The sequence below is a fragment of the Boleophthalmus pectinirostris genome, unplaced genomic scaffold (genome assembly GCF_026225935.1).
Source record: "Boleophthalmus pectinirostris isolate CB_2022bp ecotype Guang Dong unplaced genomic scaffold, ASM2622593v1 HiC_scaffold_3, whole genome shotgun sequence".
Lineage (NCBI taxonomy): Eukaryota > Metazoa > Chordata > Actinopteri > Gobiiformes > Gobiidae > Boleophthalmus > Boleophthalmus pectinirostris.
The window spans coordinates 10,908,849-10,931,976 of NW_026571299.1; the positions used below are offsets into that span (position 1 = coordinate 10,908,849).

The 23,128-nt window shown below is 40.4% G+C and overlaps 1 protein-coding gene across 1 annotated transcript in view; it reads right to left on the reverse strand.

The window, feature by feature from the left end:
- rspo4 (R-spondin 4) overlaps positions 1–23,128 on the reverse strand; it is a 160,010-nt gene that overhangs the window by 56,250 nt on the left and 80,632 nt on the right. The window lies entirely within an intron of this gene.

The following is a 23,128-nucleotide window of genomic DNA, read 5'->3' on the forward strand; positions in this document are numbered from 1 at the left end:
TCCTGGTTTAGTCCTGGTTCAGTCCTCTTTTAGTCCTGGTTCAGTCCTGGTTCAGTCCTCTGGTTTAGTCCTGGTTCAGTCCTCTTTTAGTCCTGGTTTAGTCCTGGTTCAGTCCTCTTTTAGTCCTGGTTTAGTCCTGGTTCAGTCCTCTTTTAGTCCTGGTTTAGTCCTGGTTCAGTCCTCTTTTAGTCCTGGTTCAGTCCTGGTTCAGTCCTGATACAGACTAGGATTCATATTTATTTCGTACAATCCTATTTTGTTTTCTTGACATATTTAAAATATTGCTACATTTTTTAAAAGTCAATATTTGTATTGGTCATATTATATATATTATATATATTATATATATTATAGACTTAATGTGGTGACATATTTTAAAGAGTTTATTGTCATGTGCGCAGTAAGGAAACGCCTCACCCTGTTCAATGAAATGATCACTTTACTGCATTATAACTATTCTCCACAGGAAGTACACAGCGCGTCACACATGATCAGGGGTGTAGTGGGCGAGGTACGCGGGGGTACAACATCCACCCACCCACTTCTCCCCACGTGAGATATAAGAAAAATAACAAATATAAAATAGCCACAACTTAAATGTCAAACCGGAACTACTGACAATGGTGAAAACAACCTGCGTAGGCTCATGAAATCTGCAGTAATGTTCTATAGACCTGTGACATGAAGAGACCAGGACTAAAGCAGAACTGAACCAGGACTGAGTGTTGGGACGGTCCCGGAAGTGCGCCAGGGTAGACCGTCGGGTGACCGCAGGAGAAAGGACCGACCGGTGCAGAGCTCCACGCCTCACAGAGCTAAGTGCAGTCTCTCTCAAGTCCCAGATTAGTCCTGGTTTAGTCCTGGTTTAGTCCTGGTTTAGTCCTGGTTTAGACTTAGTTTAGATCTGGTTCAGTCCTGGTTTAGTCCTGGTTCAGTCCTCTTTTAGTCCTGGTTTAGTCCTGGTTCAATCCTCTTTTAGTCCTGGTTTAGTTCTGGTTTAGTCCTGGTTAGTCCTCTTTTAGTCCTGGTTTAGTCCTGGTTTAGTCCTGGTTCAGTCCTCTTTTAGTCCTGGTTCAGTCCTCTTTTAGTCCTGGTTCAGTCCTCTTTTAGTCCTGGTTTAGTCCTGGTTCAATCCTCTTTTAGTCCTGGTTTAGTTCTGGTTTAGTCCTGGTTTAGTCTCTTTTAGTCCTGTTTCAGTCCTCTTTTAGTCCTGGTTCAGTCCTAGTCCTGGTTTAGTCCTGTTTCCCTTTTAGTCTGGTTTAGTCCTGGTTTAGTCCTCTTTTAGTCCTTTAGTCCTGGTTCAGTCCTCTTTTAGTCCTGGTTTAGTCCTGGTTCAATCCTCTTTTAGTCCTGGTTTAGTTCTGGTTTAGTCCTGGTTTAGTCCTCTTTTAGTCCTGGTTCAGTCCTCTTTTAGTCCTGGTTCAGTCCTCTTTTAGTCCTGGTTTAGTCCTGGTTCAATCCTCTTTTAGTCCTGGTTTAGTTCTGGTTTAGTCCTGTTTAGTCCTCTTTTAGTCCTGGTTCAGTCCTCTTTTAGTCCTGGTTCAATCCTAGTCCTTTTAGTCCTGGTTTAGTCCTCTTTTAGTCCTGGTTCAGTCCTCTTTAGTCCTGGTTCAGTCCTCTTTTAGTCCTGGTTTAGTCCTGGTTAGTCCTCTAGTCCTGTTCAGTCCTGTTCAGTCCTCTTAGTTTTAGTCCTGGTTTCTTTTAGTCCTGGTTTAGTCTGGTTTAGTCTGGTTTTAGTCCTGGTTCAAGTCCTTTTAGTCCTGGTTCAGTCCTCTTTTAGTCCTGGTTTAGTCCTGGTTCAATCCTCTTTTAGTCCTGGTTTAGTCTGGTTTAGTCCTGGTTTAGTCCTTTTAGTCCTGGTTCAGTCCTCTTTTAGTCCTGGTTCAGTCCTCTTTTAGTCCTGGTTTAGTTCTGGTTTAGTCCTGGTTTAGTCCTCTTTTAGTCCTGGTTCAGTCCTTTTTTCAGTCCTCTTTTAGTCCTTGGTTTAGTCCTGGTTCATCCTCTTTTAGTCCTGGTTTAGTCCTGTTTAGTCCTCTTTTATCCTGGTCAGTCCTGGTTCAGTCCTCTTTTAGTCCTGGTTTAGTCCTGGTTCAGTCCTCTTTAGTCCTGTTTAGTTCTGGTTTAGTCCTGGTTTTAGTCCTGTCAGTCCTTTCAGTCCTGGTTTAGTCCTCTTAGTCCTGGTTAGTTCTGGTTTTAGTCCTGGTTCAGTCCTCTTTTAGTCCTGGTTTAGTCCTGGTTCAGTCCTGGTTCAGTCCTGATACAGACTAGGATTCATATTTATTTCGTACAATCCTATTTTGTTTTCTTGACATATTTACATTTTTTAAAAGTAAATATTTGTATTGGCCATATTATATATATTATAGACTTAATGTCGACCCCCGCAAACTCCGTCTATGGCTCTGGAGCTGCTCTCTGCTCTCCAGCTCTTCCCAGCAGCTCGACAAGACATTTCTAAATTATATGTATTATACTGAAGAACTCAAAATGTATTAACTACATGACTTTTACCACTGGTGCTGAACTCTGTGCACTAATAAATGGATAATGGTTTATGTTGTAAACCATCTAATACTTGCTCTCTTTCTTATAGCAGTTTCTTGTGATCCCTAAAATGAGTAGATCTCTGGCATTTTCATTTTGTAAAAGTAACTCACCGGAAGAAAAAGGTTGGAGACGCCCGCATTAGACTCATACGGATAAAATCAGCCCTACAGTGCAAAAAACTAAGTTAAGATGACTTGAAGTAAGAAAGTTTTATTTTTTAAGTTTTAGTTTTGAGTAAATTTCACTTGACAAATAAAATTATCTGCCAGTGGAACAAAACGTCTTGTACTTAAAATATGAAAATAAATCTTGCTACGCTTAAAAAAATAAGAAAAACAACCACTTTTTGCACGTAAAATAAGAAACAAAGTCGAATCTTGCTTGAATTAAGAAAAATACACATATTCCATTGGAAGATCATTTTCATTGTCAAATTGAATTGACTCAAATAAAGTAAAATGTTCTTAATTGAAGTCATTTTAACTTACCTAGATATTGTTTTTGCTTTTTTTTGTTTTTTTTTGTTTTTTCAGTTAATTTCCAGTCTCTACAGAACAAAAAACACACCTCCAGGTTTGTTTTGGATGAGGTAACAACATTATAACATGGCTTAAAGCTCACAAGAGTCAATTTTGCGTAATACAGGACATTGAACTAAACCCACCCTTTTATAAAGATGATAAAGGAGTTCGCTACAATACTTAATCAAATAGATCTCTAACACTCTGGCTATGTCCAAAATTCCAGACTGTCCCTTTAGGATCATTTGGAATTAAAAAATAAGCATATTATATAATTTTACCTTCATGTGGAGGTGTTTTTTTAATTTTAATTTTTAAATTTTTTGTAAGGCAACCTCACTTTTTCATTGTTTAGTCATAACATAAACTCTTACCAGTCTTACCAACTTGTCAAAACAATGCTTTTTTTTTTATAAACAAATACAATTAATGTTATGTAGAATAGAGTTTTAAGCATTTTGGCCCTGCCCTCCACAGTATTTTCTGTTTCTTATGTGGCCCCATGGAAAAAACAATTGCCCATCCCTGTGTTAAAATGACCCTACATTAACTTCTTGGTTTTTTTTTAAAGACAATGCAGTAAAGTGTGTTTACCTTGTTGACATGTTTCGGCTGCTGCTGCGAGCCATCTTCAGAACTGTCACCGGTGTTGGTGGTGACGTGTCGTATATCAGCTGTCGTTACTTCCTGTAGGCGTGGTCAGACCTGATGGACCTGGCAGGTCGCTCAGACTGACCACGCCTCCCGTCGCCCGGTGTCTCTGGAGGAGGGTGTCCCAGGTGTGTGAAAGGAGGAACGCTCCGTCGTCCCGGTTAATGCTGTCCGTGCCTCGTTTCCTGATTTCAATGACCTCCTTGATCCAGCGTTTGAACTTGTTGTTTTCCGATCCGATGACCCGAGCCCCGTCCCAATCCATAATGTGGTTGTTCCTTTTACAGTGTCTGATATGGCGGATTTTAGGTTTTCCTGTTCTGCTTTGTCTTTTTGTGTTATGGTGAGTCTCCCTGACGTTTCCTTCTCGCATTCCTTTTGGTGTTCCTTTTTTCGGATGTGAAATGCCCGGCCTGTTTCCCCTATGTATGATTTATTGCATGATTTGCATTGGATTTCGTAGATGGCGTTGCATTTTTGTTCTTGTGGGATTTTGTCCTTGGGGTGTACGAGCTGTTGACGGAGTTAGCCAGCAGCCGAAACATGTCAACAAGGTAAACACACTTTACTGCATTGTCTTTAAAAAGAACCCAAGAAGTTAAAGTATATAAGAAGACAAAATGAACATCTTTTGCTTGACCCGACATTGTCCGGCATTTTGAGGCAAGTTTTCAAAAATCAGACTCCTGTCCAGCAGCATTTTTCATCATCGCAAAACACCAAACTAGAAAATACTCTTCTTGCTGATGAAATGTCAAGAAGCTTTTTAGTTCTGCAGTTTGGACCAGAACAAAAGACCTGTTTGTTTTAGTTTTAGATCAATATTATGTTACACACTGCACCTTTAAAGACCTACATTTATTATATTTTAATGCTAAACTAATACTGATATTATGTCTTCTTTAAACCAAAATAGCCACTGAGCAAATTTGCGGTTTCTTGTGGTTTTGCCGTGAAGAATTTTGTAGTAGTTTCGGTCTGGTTAATTCAAACTTATTTTTAGTTAAAGTTGTATTTCGATGTGTTCTGTTGTAAAATTTTATCGTTGGGACCTAAAACGAGTTACCTGTAGACCTCCCAGACTATACTTGTGGGAAAAATTAATAAGTAGTTTATCTGTTTTTCTTTATAGTTATAGAGTGCAGCGTTTCACAGCTTTTACACCTTTTATTCTGCGCTGGTTGTGTAAACATTTAGCTACCTGTAGTTTTGGTTGGGGAGATGTTATTGCTTTTGTGTGGAACACTTTGTGCCATGTTCCTGTTGGCAGATTTGGAAGAATGTCTTGGCGAAACACCTGCTTTTCCATCAGATCTACTGTGGAGATTTAAACTGGAGCAAGATTAATGACACCACAGACTGTTCCCCTTCAGGAGGAACTGTACAGGCAAACTAAACAAACAGCCTCGTAAAAGCGTCTGAGCTACGCGTCGCGCAACAGATGTTTGTGGTGCAGTAATAAGGCTGAACCGTGTTGGAACAGTACGATGTTTCTGTAGTCTTGTAATTGCAATTAGAGGTTTGATTTAGGGTATAAAATGAAGAGGAATTTCACCAAACACACTTTAAAGGGCCTGTACCTGATTTTTTTTCCCATGTTTTTGAGTGAAATTTGTATTTGGGATCCACTCATGCAGCTTTTTCAGTTCAGACACCAATACTGAGACTTCGACATTAAGTATTTAGCGATACATGATATTAACCCATGTAGAGTTAACCTGTGTAAGGATGGAAAATTGCTCTTATTTCCTTAAAACAGAGGTCTTCAACATTTTCCAGGCCAGTTTGGGGGATCTCAAACTGATGGAAAACTGGAGCAGGGACCTCCTACTATATATATGACATACAACTGTGTTTTATATTTAAAGGTTGTATGGAGGATTTTTGTTTTGTTTTTTTTGTTTCAAGTTGTCAATGATAGCATTATAGAAGTGCAGTAGCCTTGTAATTATGATGACCAAAAAAAAGAGAATAAAAATTCATCAACTCTGGACGTGGTGGGGCTAAACATTTGCCAATAGATAACGACACTGCCTCGTTATCTGTGAGCTGACAGGCTGTCAATCAATCTCCCTACGTTTCTAGCGTAACTGACTTGCCTGCGCGCCGCCGGTACGTGGTTTACGTACGACTGTCACGCAGTCCACAGACGCAAGACGCACAGACGCTGTTTACTCCACCAACGCAACAGTTCTTAGCGGCTTTTTTTGACCTATATCTTCCTCACAGTTCACACAAAGTTTGTTGCAATGGCGACAAGAATCCAGGAGCAGTTCGCCGCAAAAGAAAGTCCGTTTTTGAGGTCGCTGAAAGAAGAAGACAAGGGGAAAAGCAGCGAAGCCAAACTAAGGTGATTCTTAAAGATTCATTCCAGCGATGGCGCAACTGAAGCAGACGCAGGGTCTAAAGACTGACGCACTGGTCGCCAAATTACTCCTGGACAGGAAACGTTCTGCTTATTATGAAAACGTACTTTATTTCCAAGAGCTAGTCAAATGTTTTTCAGGACACGAAAGCGATATCCTATGTCTGAAAACGTAATTTTCAAGGCAAAGAAAGAGTCCGCTTGCTGCTGCGTGTTGTAGCTAGTTCATTCACACTGAATCTCCGCGCAACCTTCTCTGCTCCCCTTTCCTGCTCCTCTCCCCGCTGCCCGATCCGCTCTTCCCCCTGCTCCTCACTTCTCCGGGCACGGAATCTCCGCGCACCCGCTCCCCCCGCTCCTCACTTCTCCGTCTTGCCTAACCAACACTGTAGTTAGTTGTTTACAAGTCATGTGCAGCACCGGCTGTAAACAAACCTGTTTCTGGCGTAAGTGAGGAGGCGGGAGGAGGCGTTTCTACGTAGGAGCTGTAGGGGAGGGGGGGGGGTTTCACGCATGCGCAACATTTGAAAAAGGACAAACAGTCGCTGGATTTCTCATTCCTTGGAAAATCCTCTATACAACCTTTAAGTATTTGGCGATACATGATATTAACCCATGTAGAGTTAACCTGTGTAAGGACGAAAAATTGCTTATTTCCCTAAAACAGAGGTCTTCAACATTTTCCAGGCCAGTTTGGGGGATCTCAAACTGATGGAAAACTGGAGCAGGGACCTCCTACTATATATATGACATACAACTGTGTTTTATATTTAATTGGTCCTAGTCTCGTGTACATTATAAACATAGCTACTCTGTTATTGTACGTTCAGTATGCGGGGGGGTGTTTTGTCGAAGTCGTTTACCGAATCCAGGCTCCTGAGCTGAAACTAGCTCCATCTCCAGTTTAAACCTCAACTCGTTCCATGACAGAAATAAGCCTGAGTCTGAGTAAAGCTAATTGAGGCCTGAAGTTAAAGCTGCACTTTGTTTGCGCTCGCGGAGACTCAGAGCAATGGAGCAACAGAGAATGGGCTTAAATTGTGACTTTTTTTTAAAATGATGTGATTAAACAAGAGAGGAGCCACAGTGCGCATGGAGTTTGATATGGGACAGTGGGATATGGGAAGTTTTCTGGTCATTCTCTCCAGAAAAGTTACACAGTGCATCTTTAATTGTTGGTATTTGAAGATAACTGTTACCTGTGATACTGCGTGTGTATAAAGGTCAACATGTATGTGCGTGTGTTTATTACCTCTGCCAAGGACTTTATGTTTTTGCCGGCGTTTGTCTGTTTGTTTGTTTGTCTGTTTGTTTGTTTGTCTGTTTGTCTGTTTGTTTGTTTGTCTGTTTGTTTGTTGTTTGTTTGTTTGTCTGTTTGTTTGTCTGTCTGTTTGTTTGTTTGTTTGTCTGTTTGTTTGTTTGTTGTTTGTTTTGTTGTTGTTGTTTGTTTGTTTGTCTGTTTGTTGTTTGTCTGTTTGTTTGTTTGTTTGTCTGTTGTCTGTTTGTTTGTTTGTCTGTTTGTTTGTTTGTCTGTTTGTTTGTTTGTTTGTCTGTTTGTTTGTTTTGTCTGTTGTTTGTCTGTTTGTTTGTTTGTCTGTTTGTTTGTTTGTTTGTTTGTCTGTTGTTTGTTTGTCTGTTTGTTTGTTTGTTTGTCTGTTTGTTTGTTTGTCTGTTTGTTTGTCTGTTTTGTTTGTTTGTCTGTTTGTTTGTTTGTCTGTTTGTTTGTTTGTCTGTTTGTTTGTTTGTTTGTCTGTTTGTTTGTTTGTCTGTTTGTTTGTGTTTGTTTGTCTGTTTGTTTGTTTGTCTGTTTGTTTGTCTGTTTGTCTGTTTGTTTGTTTGTCTGTTTGTTTGTTTGTTTGTTTGTTTGTCTGTTAGCAACATAACTCAAAAAGTTATGGACCGATTTTGATGAAATTTTCAGGATTTGTTGGAAATGTGAAAAGGAAGAACTGATTTCATTTTGGGGGTGATCCGGAAGAAATCCTGGATTCTGGATCACTTTGAAATTTTAGTTAACATTGTGGTAAATGGGGCCAAATATTTTGTTTCTCAATATCTCGGTTAATTATTGACCAAACCCATGAAATTTGACTCAGGGATGGACAATGGGATCCTCTTTCATATTCCAAAGGCTGATCCGGATCTGATCCAGAAGACTGATTTTATCGCAATTTATATAAAAAATGGGGGTAGTCCTTGGCGGAGGTCTGCGCTCTCTGAGTGCTTTTCTAGTTTGTTTATTTATTTGAAACAGGGACAGCGCACAACTTTCACATTAACCTTAACAGGAGAGATGCGTTATACCAGGTTGTAGCATCAGTGCTAATTTCCACCTGTCGTCCCTGGGCAGGTTCATTTATTGATTGTATTTCACTGATCTTGACGATCAACTGTTCTTCCTGGAGAACAGTTGTAACATGTTTTGGGTTGATGGGGGAAACCAGAGCACCTGGAGGAAACCCATCCAGACACGGGGAGAAACATGCAAACTCCACACAGAAAGGCCCGGGCGACCCAGGGATCAAACCCGGAACCTTCTTGCTGCTCGGCCACCGTGCCGTCACAAGTCACATTTCCTGATCTGATTAAACGAGAGAGGAGCCACAGTGTGCACAGACAAGAGTTTGATAAAGGACACTGAAGTTTTCCGGTCATCCTCTTCAGAAAAGTTACACAGTGCATCTTTAATTGTTGGTAATTAAAGATAACTGTTACCTGTGATACTGTGTGTGTACAAATGTTTACATGTTTGTGTGTGTGTGTGGTAGTGGCGTGGTACTCGAGGCCAGTCTTGGTCTCGAGACCGGACTCAAGACCACTTTTTTACAGTCTTGGTCTCGTCTTGGACTCAAACACATTTGGACTCGGTCTTGTCTCTATCTCGATGGTGCTTGATCTCGGTCTTGTCTCGGACTTAACGAGTGTGATCATATTTCATTATGGTCAGTAAATGTACAGAGGCTGCTAAATATCACTGCAAAACTAGTAAGATAATGTAAATGTAAATACTATGAACTTGAAAAAACCCACTTGATTAACTCTGAAGTTGTTTTTTGAAAAGTGCCAGTGGAAGGAGGATTAAAGAAGTCGTTGGTGAGAGTCCAAAAAAAGGCTGCAGAGTGTTTAAGTGTAGTACAATTTGGCTTATTTTTAGTTTAAATGAACATTAATCTGATCCAATGGAAATAGATTTATAAAAACATTGATTATACATGTGCCAAAATAACTGTAAAATACAAATAAATGTAGGAAATGACAAAGATGGTCTTGATCTGGTCTTGATGGGCTGTCGTCTTGGTCTTGTCTCATTCTCAACCTTTAAAAGTCTTGGTCTCGTCTCGGTCTCGGGACCCTGAGGTCTTGGACTAATCTTGGTCTCGTTTAGTGCGGTTTTGACTACAACACTAGTACATATATGCGTTAAATAACACGTGAGTATATTGTATTGTAATGTTTTGGTGAGGTTTTGTCTGTGAACAAGGAAGCAGCTTTTCTTTCTTTTCTTTAAATGTCTTACTTCTTCTCACTCCTGTTCCAGCATCAATCTTCATTTATATCAGTCAGACTTAAATAGAACAGATTGCATTAATCTCTGCACCACTTTCCGTTGTTTCTACTGTGACATAGCTCGAAAGAAAGTAAAAAGTGGATCCTCGTTTTGGCTGATTTGAGCACTTTTGTAATGTTCATAACTTTATTGAATAGTCTGATCACTGTTTTTCCGACTTGACAACGGGAATGGAAAGCAGCATGAGGCTTTGAAGAGACAAGTGAACGAAGACGTCTCAAAACTTCAAAAACAAAGTGTCAAAACATTCACTATAACTTCACAGTGATTCCTCTGCTAACTCGGCCCACATGAACCCCATTTCGTTATCGCATTATTTCCACCGGGCCCGGCACGTCCGCAGATGCACGTAGAGGTGAGATGATCTGAGATGTTATCGGGCCGAGAGAAAGGAAGCCATTTTGAAAACACGCAGTCCTTTTAAAGTCATGCCGGTTGCGCGGGTCGAGGGAGGACGCGCTTATCAAAATGGCCATCTCGAGCTCCGTTCTCAATCCCCTGTTTCTAATCTCTCCTCTCAGCGCCGCAAAACTAACCCACGGGTCCATGTTTGAGCACCATTACACTGCTAAAACGACTGTCGGTCAAAACAGGTCCGAACATTAAAGGTGCATTGTGTAGATTTTCTGGTGGAGGGTCTGTCAAATGCTTTTCTTCGTGGAGATGTTATTTCTTTGTCTGGGATGTTTCACAGTGTGGTATTAAACCTTTTCTATCTTCATGGAGACCAAACCAGACCAAGTTACAGGTCAGATCTATGGAGAGACAACCCCTCTCACAGCAGAGTCTTGCAACGGGGCGACTGGTACGGGCAAATGGTTGCTGAAACGGTCGGGTTTTAACGTTCTGGAATTTTACAGGCAGGGATGCGGGCAGGGCAGGACTAAACCAAGACTACACCAGGACTAATTTTGGACTTAAGAGGGAGAGAGAACCCCGAGCCTGTGGAGCAGAGTGTCTGCAAAGCGCGATCAGGCAACGGCTGAGCTTACCTCCGTGTGGCGCGGAGCTCTGTGCGATACTTTCGCTTGCGGTCACCCGACGGTCTAAGTGAGCGAACCTCCCCGCCCGTCCCGACACTCAGTCCTGATTCAGTTCTGTTTAGACCTGGTTTCAACCTGGTTTAGTGCTGGGTTAGTCCTGTTTTAGTCCTGGTTTAGTCCTTGTTTTAGACCTGGTTTAGTTCTGGTTCAGTCCTGGTTCAGACCTGGTTTAGTCCTGGTTCCGTCCTAGTTTAGTCCTGGTTTAGTCCTGGTTCAGTCCTGGTTTAGTCCTGTTTCAGTCCTGGTTCAGTCTTGGTTTAGTCCTGTTCAGTCCTGGTTTAGTCCTGCTTTAGTCCTGGTTTTAGTCCTGGTTTTTTAGTCCTGGTTTTGTCCTGGTTTAATCCTGTTCAGTCCTGGTTCAGTCTTGGTTTAGTCCTGCTTTAGTCCTGGTTTTAGTCCTGGTTTAGTCCTGGTTTAGTCCTGGTTTAGTCCTGCTTTAGTCCTGGTTTTAGTCCTGCTTTAGTCCTGGTTTAGTCCTGGTTTAGTCCTGGTTTTCAGTCCTGGTTTAGTCCTGTTCAGTCCTGGTTCAGTCTTGGTTTAGTCCTATTCAGTCCTGGTTCAGTCTTGGTTTAGTCCCTGGTTCAGTCTTGGTTTAGTCCTGTTCAGTCCTGGTTTAGTCCTGCTTTAGTCCTGCTTTAGTCCTGGTTTTAGTCCTGGTTTTGTCCTGGTTTAGTCCTGTTCAGTCCTGGTTCAGTCTTGGTTTAGTCCTATTCAGTCCTGGTTCAGTCCTGGTTTAGTCCTGGTCTTTAGTCCTGGTTTTAGACCTGGTTTAGTCCTGCTTTAGTCCTGCTTTAGTCCTGGTTTTAGACCTGGTTTAGTCCTGCTTTAGTCCTGTTTTTGTCCTGGTTTTAGACCTGGTTTAGTCCTGTTCTGTCCTGGTTTAGTCCTGATTTAGTCCTCTTTCAATCCTGGTTCAGTCTTGGTTTAGTCCTGTCCTGGTTCAGTCCTGGTTCAGTCCTGGTTCAGTCCTGCTTTAGTCCTGGTGCCTTCATGTCTCATGTCACTATAGAACAGTTACTGCATATTTCATGAGCCTATGCAGTTTGTTTTCACCACTGCCAGTAGCTCCGGTTTGACATTTAAGTTGTAGCTATTTTATACTTTTTATTTTTTTATATCTCACGTCGGGAGAAGTGGGTGCACTGCGTACCCCTGTGTACCACACCCACTACACCCCTGCAAGCAGGTGACGGACGCCCAACCAAAAAGTTATACAGTGCACCTTTAATGTATACTTGAATTAGAGCTGGGCGATATGGGGAAAAGAACAAATCACTTTTGTCCCTCTCATATTGATCATTCTCGATTTTTTATTTGATTTAGTCTTTTCAAAAACAAAAAAAACATAAACTATGCAAGCAATAATACATTAAAGGTCCTATATTACGCACAATTGACTCTTGAAGCTTTAAGAAATGTTAGAATGTTGTGACCTTCTCAAAAACATATCTGGAGTTGTGTTTTGTTTGAGTAACTCTTTATTATTAGTCTGTCTATATCGCTAAAGCTCAAAATGCTTTGTTCCGCTTTGTGATGTCATGAAGTGGTAATTTTTAAGTTAACAGCAACCTTTGACACTTTAGTTCAGTAGAGATTGGCAATTCCAAGGCTGAAATTATCTGAATGATTCTAGTGAAGTTGTATGGAGTTTAAAAACACAGCTTGAAAACTCAACCTAAATATGCAGGATTTGTGAGTTAAACGAGTGTAAATTAAACGAGACAAAACTCCAGGTATGTTTGTGATGAGGAAACAACGTTATAACATAGATCAGAAAATAGTAACACGGGCCCTTTAACACAAAAAATATCAAATTTCTTCCACCAAAGTCTAAACTCTGCTCCAAACCGCATACTTTTACTGACAGAAGACTGGCTGTAGACCTCTCGATTTAAAAACCCAACCATATCAGTGGTGATTAGAAATGACAGGATCACAACCTCCAGATCGATTTATGATCCAGTCCAACTCTGAACACAACAGGCTGGACGGGCACGGCCTGAAACAGAGGTGGAAGAACTACTTGAGTTTGTTACTTAAGTAAAAGTAGAGATAACAAAGCAGAAAATACAAAAAGTTAAAGTATCAAGTGAAAAATCGACTCAAGTAAAAGTATTAAAGTACCTGTTTAAAGACGGACTTAAAGATTAAAAAATTAAAGTACTTTGTGCCGATTTTCAGGTCTATTAAAGCTTCAAATGTGGTGATTTTGATAAAGATTTGTGCTGAATTTTGTTAAAAACAGAAACAACTGAACCACTTTTTTCCCCTAGCTGTTTTTATTTGTATATTTTTATTTTCTCAAACTATGAAAGTGTTAAAAAATAAACCTTCAGGTCTCAAACTATAATAAACATACTTTCATTTTCAGTCCTACTCAAAAATATAGTAAAGTGGTAAGTTCGGATCCCTGCTCTCTAATGTGGTGAAGTAAAAGAAAAAAAATGATCCACTTTAAAATGCACTTAGGGAGGATGCATGGCAGTGTTTGGACGAGAGAGCACGGGCTCAGATGGAAACAAAACAGCAAACAGCGTAAATATCAACAGGAAATTATAGTTTCGCACTAAACGCTGACTTGCTCTTGAGATAAACCATTGTATTTCCAGTTATGACAACTTTGATGTTGAACCGACGTGCTTCGCAAATGAAAACACATGTTCGCAATAGATAATAGTTTCCCTTTTAATGCATGGTACTTGATCCAAAAAAATATTGTTTTTTCCATTCCGAACGACACACGATTACAAGACAGGTCATTTTCATTTGGTTAATTGTGCATGTGGCTCACTTCTGCCGCCGGGATCTGGAGCATGACACTCTGACATGAACTATATCTGTGCCAAAGAGCTCCACGGGGAACGACTCGAGGTGCCAGAGAAGTGGAAAAGTGAATTCAAGTCACAGACCGTGTATAGATGAATGGACATGTTGTGTATGTTTCTTTGGAACAGGAATGGCAGATCTTTCCGGCTCCTGTCTGACTCACTTATGCTGTCATCAATTGATTTACAGTGGGATCTTGTGGCTCCTCTCTCTGTATCTGCTTCTGTGAGCCTCGTCATTTTGGTCTTAAAATGTTCGTATTAACCCCGCTACATGATTCTGACTTGTTCATTTCGCTATTTTATTCCTAAATCAAGATATGAACATAAATAACAGACCAATCAGATGCTTTCATTCCCCGAGGTCGCTCCCGCTGGCCTTAGCAACAGGTTTGATTGACAGCTAGTTCGTTTCGTTGCTCAGGGCCTGTTTACACGAGAACGCTTGTGGGTAAAAATGACAAAATATTGTATCAGAAGTGCTTTTTGTTTAGACGGTGATGGCGTTTTTGGGGTTGTGATGGATGCCGTCCTCGTTGTTTTATTTTTCCTTGCCTCACCCCACCTGGTCACCTGGTCCTACTAATCAGCGGGGGTATAAAAGCCGGAGCCAACCTGAGAAGTGTGACGAGTGGGTCCTCTGCTCCAGCGATCTTTAGTTGTTTATTTTTGTGTTATCTCGATCTACGTTTTTGTAATAAACATCCTTCTTTTTTATCACCTCACCACGCTTCCCGTTTTGTTCCACACCCGGTTCATTTTAACACCTTTTTCAGTTACCGTGCCACCCCCTAGGCTCCCGTGGCACGTAACAGGGGTTTAAAAACGCTAAAAATCTGAAACCACCTTCCAGAAAGAAAAAGCTGAATACGCTCCGCCGTAGCGTTTCCGTCTACACTGCCCAAGACGCAAAACTCTGGTCAGATCTGTTCACGTCGCGTACGCGGTTACGTCACATACATCATCACCTAGCCGTCTGGCATGCATACCCAATCGAGATCCACACACTTTTGCATCACCGTATGCACGCAGATTTCCTCCCAAAAACGCTCGACTAAACGCAGGAATAAAAAGTGAAGATGTGACACCACTTTTCTTCTGTTCATGTCTTCTGTTCAGACCGTCATCATATACAGTAAACGTAGCCTAAGTAAACCGCCTTCCCGCTTTCCGGTGAGAAGGGCGGGCCCATTTAACGACCTCAATCATGATCTTGTCTCATGATCTGGGTCTTGTGGTTACTATGATCCCTGTGTATCCAAATCCTTGCCTGATTCAGCAAACGGTTTCACTTTGTGGAAACTGTCTAACCTTGTAGTGTTAGAATTCGTTCACTTGACAGTAGGCGGGTACTTTTTTTATTTAACCAATTGCTGCTATTTGGTTGTGACATATGTAATGCACCGCTAACGGGGCTAACTGGTATATTAAGCTTTTCCAAAATCCCATAGGAAGAAGGGCAATAACATCTTTTCCCTTGATAAAATTCACCAAACATTCTCTTTGTTCTGGCTTTAAACACAGAATGTTTGGCTCTTCGCTGATTGGCTGGTGCCAGAACTTGCACTTCCGCGGTTCTTTCAAACCGCCTAGTGTATTCCGATTCCTGACCTAGTCGCTGGAGAGAAATGAAATTGAGTGGAGGCACTAGGTGGTGCCAGCCTGGATATTTAGACCAAGACGTTGACCAAACAGTGTGTCTTAGTTTCATGAAGTCACCTGGTCAACAGCATCTACAAAACATAGAGGTTAATCCTGTAGATGTTTCTGCAAATCCACAAAGCACATGTGGACTGACTGGGCAAACTCCCCTGAATCCTGGAACACCCAGTAATGGCCCCGAGCTGGTCCATTGTTCAAAAACGATACTGCTCCTTCTGTTTTCCAACACTGTAGACTGCAGAGCCAAGTAACTAAATCATATTTGAAGGAGCGGTGCAAGAAACACAAATGTTCAAATCTCAAAATACTGTCACCATAAAACTTTTATCACTTGTAGATTTACTACTGCTAAATAAAAGGTAAATGTAGCTGTGAACTTGAAAACTACCACTCTGTGATGTCACAAGGTGCACCAGAGTGTTTTGAGCTTTGGAGATGTAAATAGACTAATAATAAAGGGTTACTCAAACATGTGAGAATGAAACAAAACACAACTCCAGGCAGAGATGGGACCAAGTTGTTGTTTTGCAAGTCTCAAGTAAGTCTCAAGTCTTTGACCTCAAGTCCGAGTCAAGTCCTAAGTCAAATACAGGCAAGTCCAAGTAAATCTTGAGTCACTGGCCCGTAAGTCCAAGTCAAGTTCAAGTCGTCTGCTTTGAGCTTCAAGGTATTTCGAGTCTTTAAACCAAAGTACCAAATATAGCTTAGATTTCTGCAATTTATATGACTTTTAAACAAAATTGTACTTAAAAACATCATAGTATATTTATATATGAGCATTTATAGAGTATGTAAGAGTTGTAGAAATGTTAATTTATCCTTTTTAAATGTCTTGGCAAGATCTTGTGTGAATCATTACGGTCAGAATAGAAAGAATTCAGATTTAAAAGTGCTTCTCAAGTCTGAGCCAAGTCCTAAGTCATTGACCTTCAAGTCCAAGTCCAAGTCGAGTCCCAAGTCTTAGTCTGTTCTATCAAGTCAAGTCTCAAGTCCTAAAAATTGTGACTCAAGTCTAACTTAAGTCACCACTTGCAAGTCCCCACCTCTGACTCCAGGTCTGTTTTTGATGAGGGAAAAACATTATAACATGGCTTAAAGCTCACAAGATTTTTTTTATTTTTATGTTTTCCTTCAATAAAACATTACTCAAGAAAAAGTAAAAGTATGCCGCTAGATAAAAGTTACTCAAATAAACGTAACTACCCATCTCTGGTCTACGCAGCAAAGTTTGTCAGAAGACTAAGTGATTGTAAATGGCAACCAAGCATCTCGTTCTTTGGACAAGTATTGGCTCAGAATTGGCTGTAAAAACTGTTGGCATGAGTTTTGGAGAGTTGATGCTTAGAATTTTTCACAAAGCATATCATACGTCCAATTTTACACAGCGGGCACAGACTCCCGACCACAAGAATGAAATCTGTATTCAAACTGCTTATAAATGTACGAGTAAACAAAAGCCCCATCACTATCGGAGCAGCTGGATCACTTTAAAGAGTCCATTTTACGCTATTTTCTGATCTGTGTTGTAATGTTGCTTCCTCATCAAAAACATACTTGGAGTCGGGTTTTGTTTCATTCACATGTTTAATACACAGATTCTGCATATTTAGGTTGAGTTCTTCTCTTCTTCCACCTTGAGAAATCATCTGGTGATGCAGGAAGTGCTCCACTGCATTTGTAAACTTCACACACCTTTGCTAGAATCATTTGGATAGTTTCAGAGCTGGAATTGCAAATCTCTGCTGAACAAAAGATGAAAAAAGACGCTGTTAACTTCAAAATTACAGCTTCATGACATGACCAATAATAAAGCATTACTCAAACATGTGTGAATGAAACAAAACACAACACCAGGCATGTTTGTGATGAGGTAACAATATTCTAACATGGCCCAAAGTCTTAAATTTCCATAAAATAGGACCGAGAAATTACAAAATACGTCACACAATCCTTTTCCAAAATCATATATTTAAAAAAAATTCAAACTTAAAGGTCTGTTATGGGAATCTTTACATAATCACTTGTGTAAGCATTTATGTGAATGTGTAATTTGACTTAATCATTGCTAATCAGACTTTTACTTTCCAGGCTCCAGACTTAAATAGTTGTGTCTGGGACCACTTGTTTTTCACTTGTTGTTTTATTGCCAATGACCCAGCTTTGTGTTGACCACCCTTGTAAGATGGTGTTATGTCTTTTTACATATTGCTACGTGGCTCGACATCGTCCATGTAGGACTGCTAAGGAGTATAAAGATCTTGCATGCCTGTTTTGACAATTAGACTAGGGACAGACGCTTCTGTCGGGGACTGGCAGCTCTGTGATTCTGCGCACAATTGCTCTAATAAATCAGACTCTTTGATTTAAGACAATTTCTCAGGTTATTCTTTATTCTAGAACAGGGCAACTCGCGGCTCCAGAGCCGCATGCGGCTCTTCAGCACTCCCCTAGTGGCTCCCTGGAGCTTTTTCAAAAATGAGTGAAAATGGAAAAGGAATGATTTTTTTGGTTGTTGTTTTAATATAGTTTCTTTAGGGGTAAAACCCTCGTTCATCTCTGGTCATGGATCTGATCCATCAGCTGTGTGTGCAAATGCAAACACATGAAAAGTGTTTCAGCAGAAAAAAATAGATGAGCTGAAGCGGGGGTGGTGTCCGGTGTCTCCACCTGAGAAGCACTTTCCCTGAAAAAATAAAACAAAAAAAACACATGCGCGGATGGACCGCTCAGAACAACATATAACGAACCAAACGGGATTCACGCTTCTGTCCGGATCCTTTGCACCAACTCGGAACCAGCCGCGGTCGAGTGCGGAGGACCAGAGCAGCCCACCCGGACCTGTGGTCCACAGCGCATTCTCGCTTTTCCCGCACGGAACCAGCGCACAGATGACTGCACTGAAGCACTCGGACCCAGTTCTTTGCGCAGGTAAACAGGTAAACGTCTGTTGCACTTTCAGCGCGTCAGCTCCTAAAACTCCGTTTAACTCAGTTTACATGCAAACGTGAAACCGGAGTTTTCCAAAATCTCCACTCTAGCCGGAGTTTTTAGAAAGATTTGTTTTACAGATGGCGCACCGAGAGGGTCGCAAAAGGGGTTTGTGTAATCATGAATGCTCATTTTGTATTTGTAGCCTACTTAGTCATTTTAATAGTCGGCTTATATAGCTAATATACTGACAGCCTATGTTGCCTTCATATTAGGCTTATATAAGGCTTTTAATTTTTTGCGGCTCCAGGCAGGTATGGTTTTTGTTTTTTTGGGCCAATATGGCTCTTTGAACATTTTGGGTTGCCGACCCCTGTTCCACAACAGGTCCTATATTCCACTTGCGAGCTTTAAGCCATGTTATAATGTTGTTAATCTCAAAAACAGACCTGGAGTTGTGTTTTGTTTCATTCACACATGTTTGAGTAACACTTTATTATTGGTCTGTCTACATCTCCAAGCTCCAAGTTAACGGCTTCTTTTTAAAATCTTTCATTCAGAAGAGATTTGCAATTCCAGCTCTGAACATATCCAAATGATTCTAGCGAAGGTGTGTGAAGTTCAAAAACACAGCGGAGCACTTACTGTATCACCAGATGACATCTCAAGGTGGAAGAAGAGAAGAACTCAGCCTAATTATGCAGGGTTTGTGTGTTAAACATGTGAATGAAACAAAACCCGACTCTAAGTATGTTTTTGATGAGGAAGCAACATTACAACACAGATCAGAAAATATTGTAAAATGGACTCTTTAAAGTGATCCAGCTGGTCCGATAGTGATGGAGCTTTTGTTTACTCGTACATTTATAAGCAGTTTGAATACAGATTTCATTCTTGTGGTCGGGAGTCTGTGGCAGCTGTGCAAAATTGGACATATGATAGGCTTTGTGAAAAATTCTAAGCATCACCTCTCGCCAATATAGCCTACTAGTAGTTTTCAACTTCCTTATACCGTATTTTTTGGACTATAAGTTGCACTTTTTTTTCATGGTTTGGGTGTTTCCTGCGACTTATACTTCGGTGCGAGTTATATATTAACATTTTAACACTGACAGCTGCGAGAGGCTCTAGGCTTGTGTGTCAGTATCCGCTACTACTATTACTCCTGTACCACTGTCACTCTACTGTGCATGTCTCCTGCAGAAAGAGCCTCTGTCCTGCAGCAAGTAGTGAAATATTCAGTTGAAAACATTAATCGAGCAGCAGAGTGGAGTGAGCGAGAAACTTGTGAGGGACTGGCTGGAGGACGCGCCATGCAACTTTCCTAGAAGTCACTGGATGGATCGACAAAGCCTAGACTTCAGCGACAACCGAAATTATCCTGTCGGGATTCAGAAAGGCTGAAATAATTCTAATAGGAACTGATGCTGAGTCTGAAGACAGCTATGCAGAAGAGACGCTCTGTTTACCTCCGGAGGTTGCGGAATTGCCATGGATCTATAATAATTACCTCCGCCAAGGAGGTTATGTTTTTGCGGGCGTTTGTCTGTTTGTTTGTCTGTTTGTTTGTTTGTTTGTCTGTTAGCAACATAACTCAAAAAGTTATGGACCGATTTTGATGAAATTTTCAGGATTTGTTGGAAATGTGAAAAGGAAGAACTGATTTCATTTTGGGGGTGATCCGGAAGAAATCCTGGATTCTGGATCACTTTGAAATTTTAGTTAACATTGAGGTAAATGGGGCCAAAAATGTAGTTTCTCAATATCTCGGTTAATTATTGACCAAACCCCATGAAATTTGACTCAGGGATGGACAATGGGATCCTCTTTCATATTCCAAATTGAAAGATACGAGACAAATATTTATGGAACCACAATTAATATGAGTGCTTTTCTAGTTTATTATAGTTCTATGGGAGTTGCTCAGAAGTGACACAGAGGATGAAGAACTCAATGGATTTAGTGATTTGGAGTGAGATGGAGAGTTTGGTAAACTTGTTCTGTTCTGTTGTTTATAGTTTATCTGAAGAACTGTTCATATGTGACGTTAACAGTCTGTTGTTCTCTCTTCTATTGTTATTACTAGAACTTGCCTTTGATGAAATGTCAGTTCCTAGTCTCTCATTTTATAAAGTAAATTTCTCCCAAAAAGTGCAACTTATATGTGTTTTTTTCTTCTTCATTTTTAAATTTTTTTGGCTGGTACGACTTATGCTCCAGAGCAACTTATAGTCTGAAAAATACTGTACCTTTTTTTTCAATAGAGATCAGTAAATCCAGGGCTGAAATCATCCAAATGATTCTACTGATGGTGTATGGAGTTTAAAAATACAGTGGAGCACTTCCTGTATTACCACATGACATCACCAGGTGGAACACAGTGTTTTCTGTTTGAAGGTTTGTGTGCTGAATATATGCAATGAAACAAAACAAAACTCCAGGTCTGTTTTTGATGAGGAAACAACATTTTAACATAGATCAGAAAATAGTGTTTTATGCGCTTTTTTGTATTTATACATAGCAATAACTTTGAATAATTTATATTTATCATTGTGACATATACTACCAGTCAAAAGTTTGGAGACACCACCTCATTTAGTGTTTTTTTTTTCTTTTTCTTTATTATATGGAAGACACCACAGGCCCCACTAACATGGCTCAAAGCTCACAAGAGTTAAATTTGTGTAAAACAGGACCTTTGAGTGACATAACGCACAATACAATGCTTCTCCACAATCATATATTTAAGAAACATTGAAAATATGTATGAAATGTTTTTGCTTTTATAATTCATATCTCCTGAACAGCCAGAGTTGTTAAAACGGGCCTTACAAGTGTTAATTGGAAGTAGCACATGTTGGAATCTTTTTACGGGGTACAATTTCTCCCACTTGGCATTATAAATCTGGCCCTCGTGTCAGCCTAGAGCCGACGCGGTGCAGATGTTGGCACGGCAACAGAAGCGCGCAAATAAACCCGGTGATCGGCCATGTCAGACAGAGCCTCATTAGAAACACACACGAGTTTGTTCGGGGCCACTGTAGATTAGACAACAAATGGGACGTGCATCTTTAACGAGCACATATGACGACATTTTCTGATCTATGTTATAATGTTGTTTTCTCATCGCAAACAGACCTGGAGTTGTGTTTTGTTTCATTCACACATGTTTAACACGCAAACTCTGCATATTAAGCTGTTCCACCTTGTGATGTCACATTCATTTACACAAAGACAAATTGAGAGAAATGTTTTTACAATATAAAAAATTCCATCACATTGTAATACAGGAAGTGTTCTAATGCAGTGGTCCCCAACCTCTTTTGCACCACTGACCAGTTTTCTGTCTGACAATATTTTGCGGACCGGGACTGGAACCGGGTCTGGGAACGGGACTGGGACCGGGACTGGGACCGCTCTTTTCAGGACAATATTTTCGTGGATTGGTAGCGTACGTGAGAAGACACGGCATACGGGAGCAGGTGGGTCCGTACGACATATGGGAGGAGACGCAGCCCATGCAGGTTTAGTCCTGGTTAAATTCTGTTTTAGTCCTGGTTTAGTCCTGATTTTAGACCTGGTTTAGTCCTGGTTAAATTCTGTTTTAGTCCTGGTTTAGTCCTGATTTTAGACCTGGTTTAGTCCTGGTTAAATTCTGTTTTAGTCCTGGTTTAGTCCTGATTTTAGACCTGGTTTAGTCCTGGTTAAATTCTGTTTTAGTCCTGGTTTAGTCCTGATTTTAGACCTGGTTTAGTCCTGGTTAAATTCTGTTTTAGTCCTGGTTTAGTCCTGATTTTAGACCTGGTTTAGTCCCAGTTAAATTCTGTTTTAGCCCTGGTTTAGTCCTGTTTTTACACATGGTTTGGTCCTGGTTAAATTATGTTTTAGTCCTGATTTTAGACCTGGTTTAGTCCTGGTTAAATCCTGTTTTAGTCCTGGTTTAATCCTGTTTTTATACCTGGTTTAGACCTGGTTAAATCCTGTTTTAGTCCTGGTTACCTCCGCCAAGGAGGTTATGTTTTTGCCGGCGTTTGTCTGTTTGTTTGTTTGTTTGTTTGTTTGTTTGTTTGTCTGTTAGCAACATAACTCAAAAAGTTATGGACCGATTTTGATGAAATTTTCAGGATTTCTTGGAAATGTGAAAAGGAAGAACTGATTTCATTTTGGGGGTGATCCGGAAGAAATCCTGGATTCTGGATCACTTTGAAATTTTAGTTAACATTGTAGTAAATGGGGCCAAAAATTTAGTTTCTCAATATCTCGGTTAATTATTGACCAAACCCCATGAAATTTGACTCAGGGATGGACAATGGGATCCTCTTTCATATTCCAAAGGCTGATCCGGATCTGATCCAGAAGACTGATTTTATCGCAATTTATATAAAAAATGGGGGTAGTCCTTGGCGGAGGTCTGCGCTCTCTGAGTGCTTTTCTAGTTAGACCTGGTTTACTCTTGGTTAAATCATGTTTTAGTCCTGGTTTAGTCCTGTTTTTAGACCTGGTTTAGTCTTGGTTAAATTCTGTTTTAGTCCTGGTTTTAGACCTGGTATAGACCTGGTTAAATCAAGTTTTAGTCCTGGTTTAGTCCTGTTTTTAGACCCGGTTTAGTACTGGTTAAATCCTGTTTTAGTCCTGGTTTAGTCCTGTTTTTAGACCTGGTTTAGACCTGGTTAAATCCTGCCTTAGTCCTGGTTTAGACCAGATTTTAGTCCTGGTTCTAGACCTGGTTTTAGTTCTGTTCTAATGTGTTTTTAAACTTTATACATCTTCACTTGAATCATTTGGATAATTTCAGCTCTGGAATTGCCAACTTCTGATGAACTTAATGTAAGAAGAGATGTTAACTTGAAAACTACTGCTTCATGACATCACAAGGTGGATCAGAGCATTTAGATTTTTGAAGGTGTAGACAGACTAATAATAAAGGATTACTCAAACATTTGTGAAAGAAACATAACACAAATCCATGTATGTTTTTGATGAGGAAACAGCATTATAACACGGCTTAAAGCTTAAAG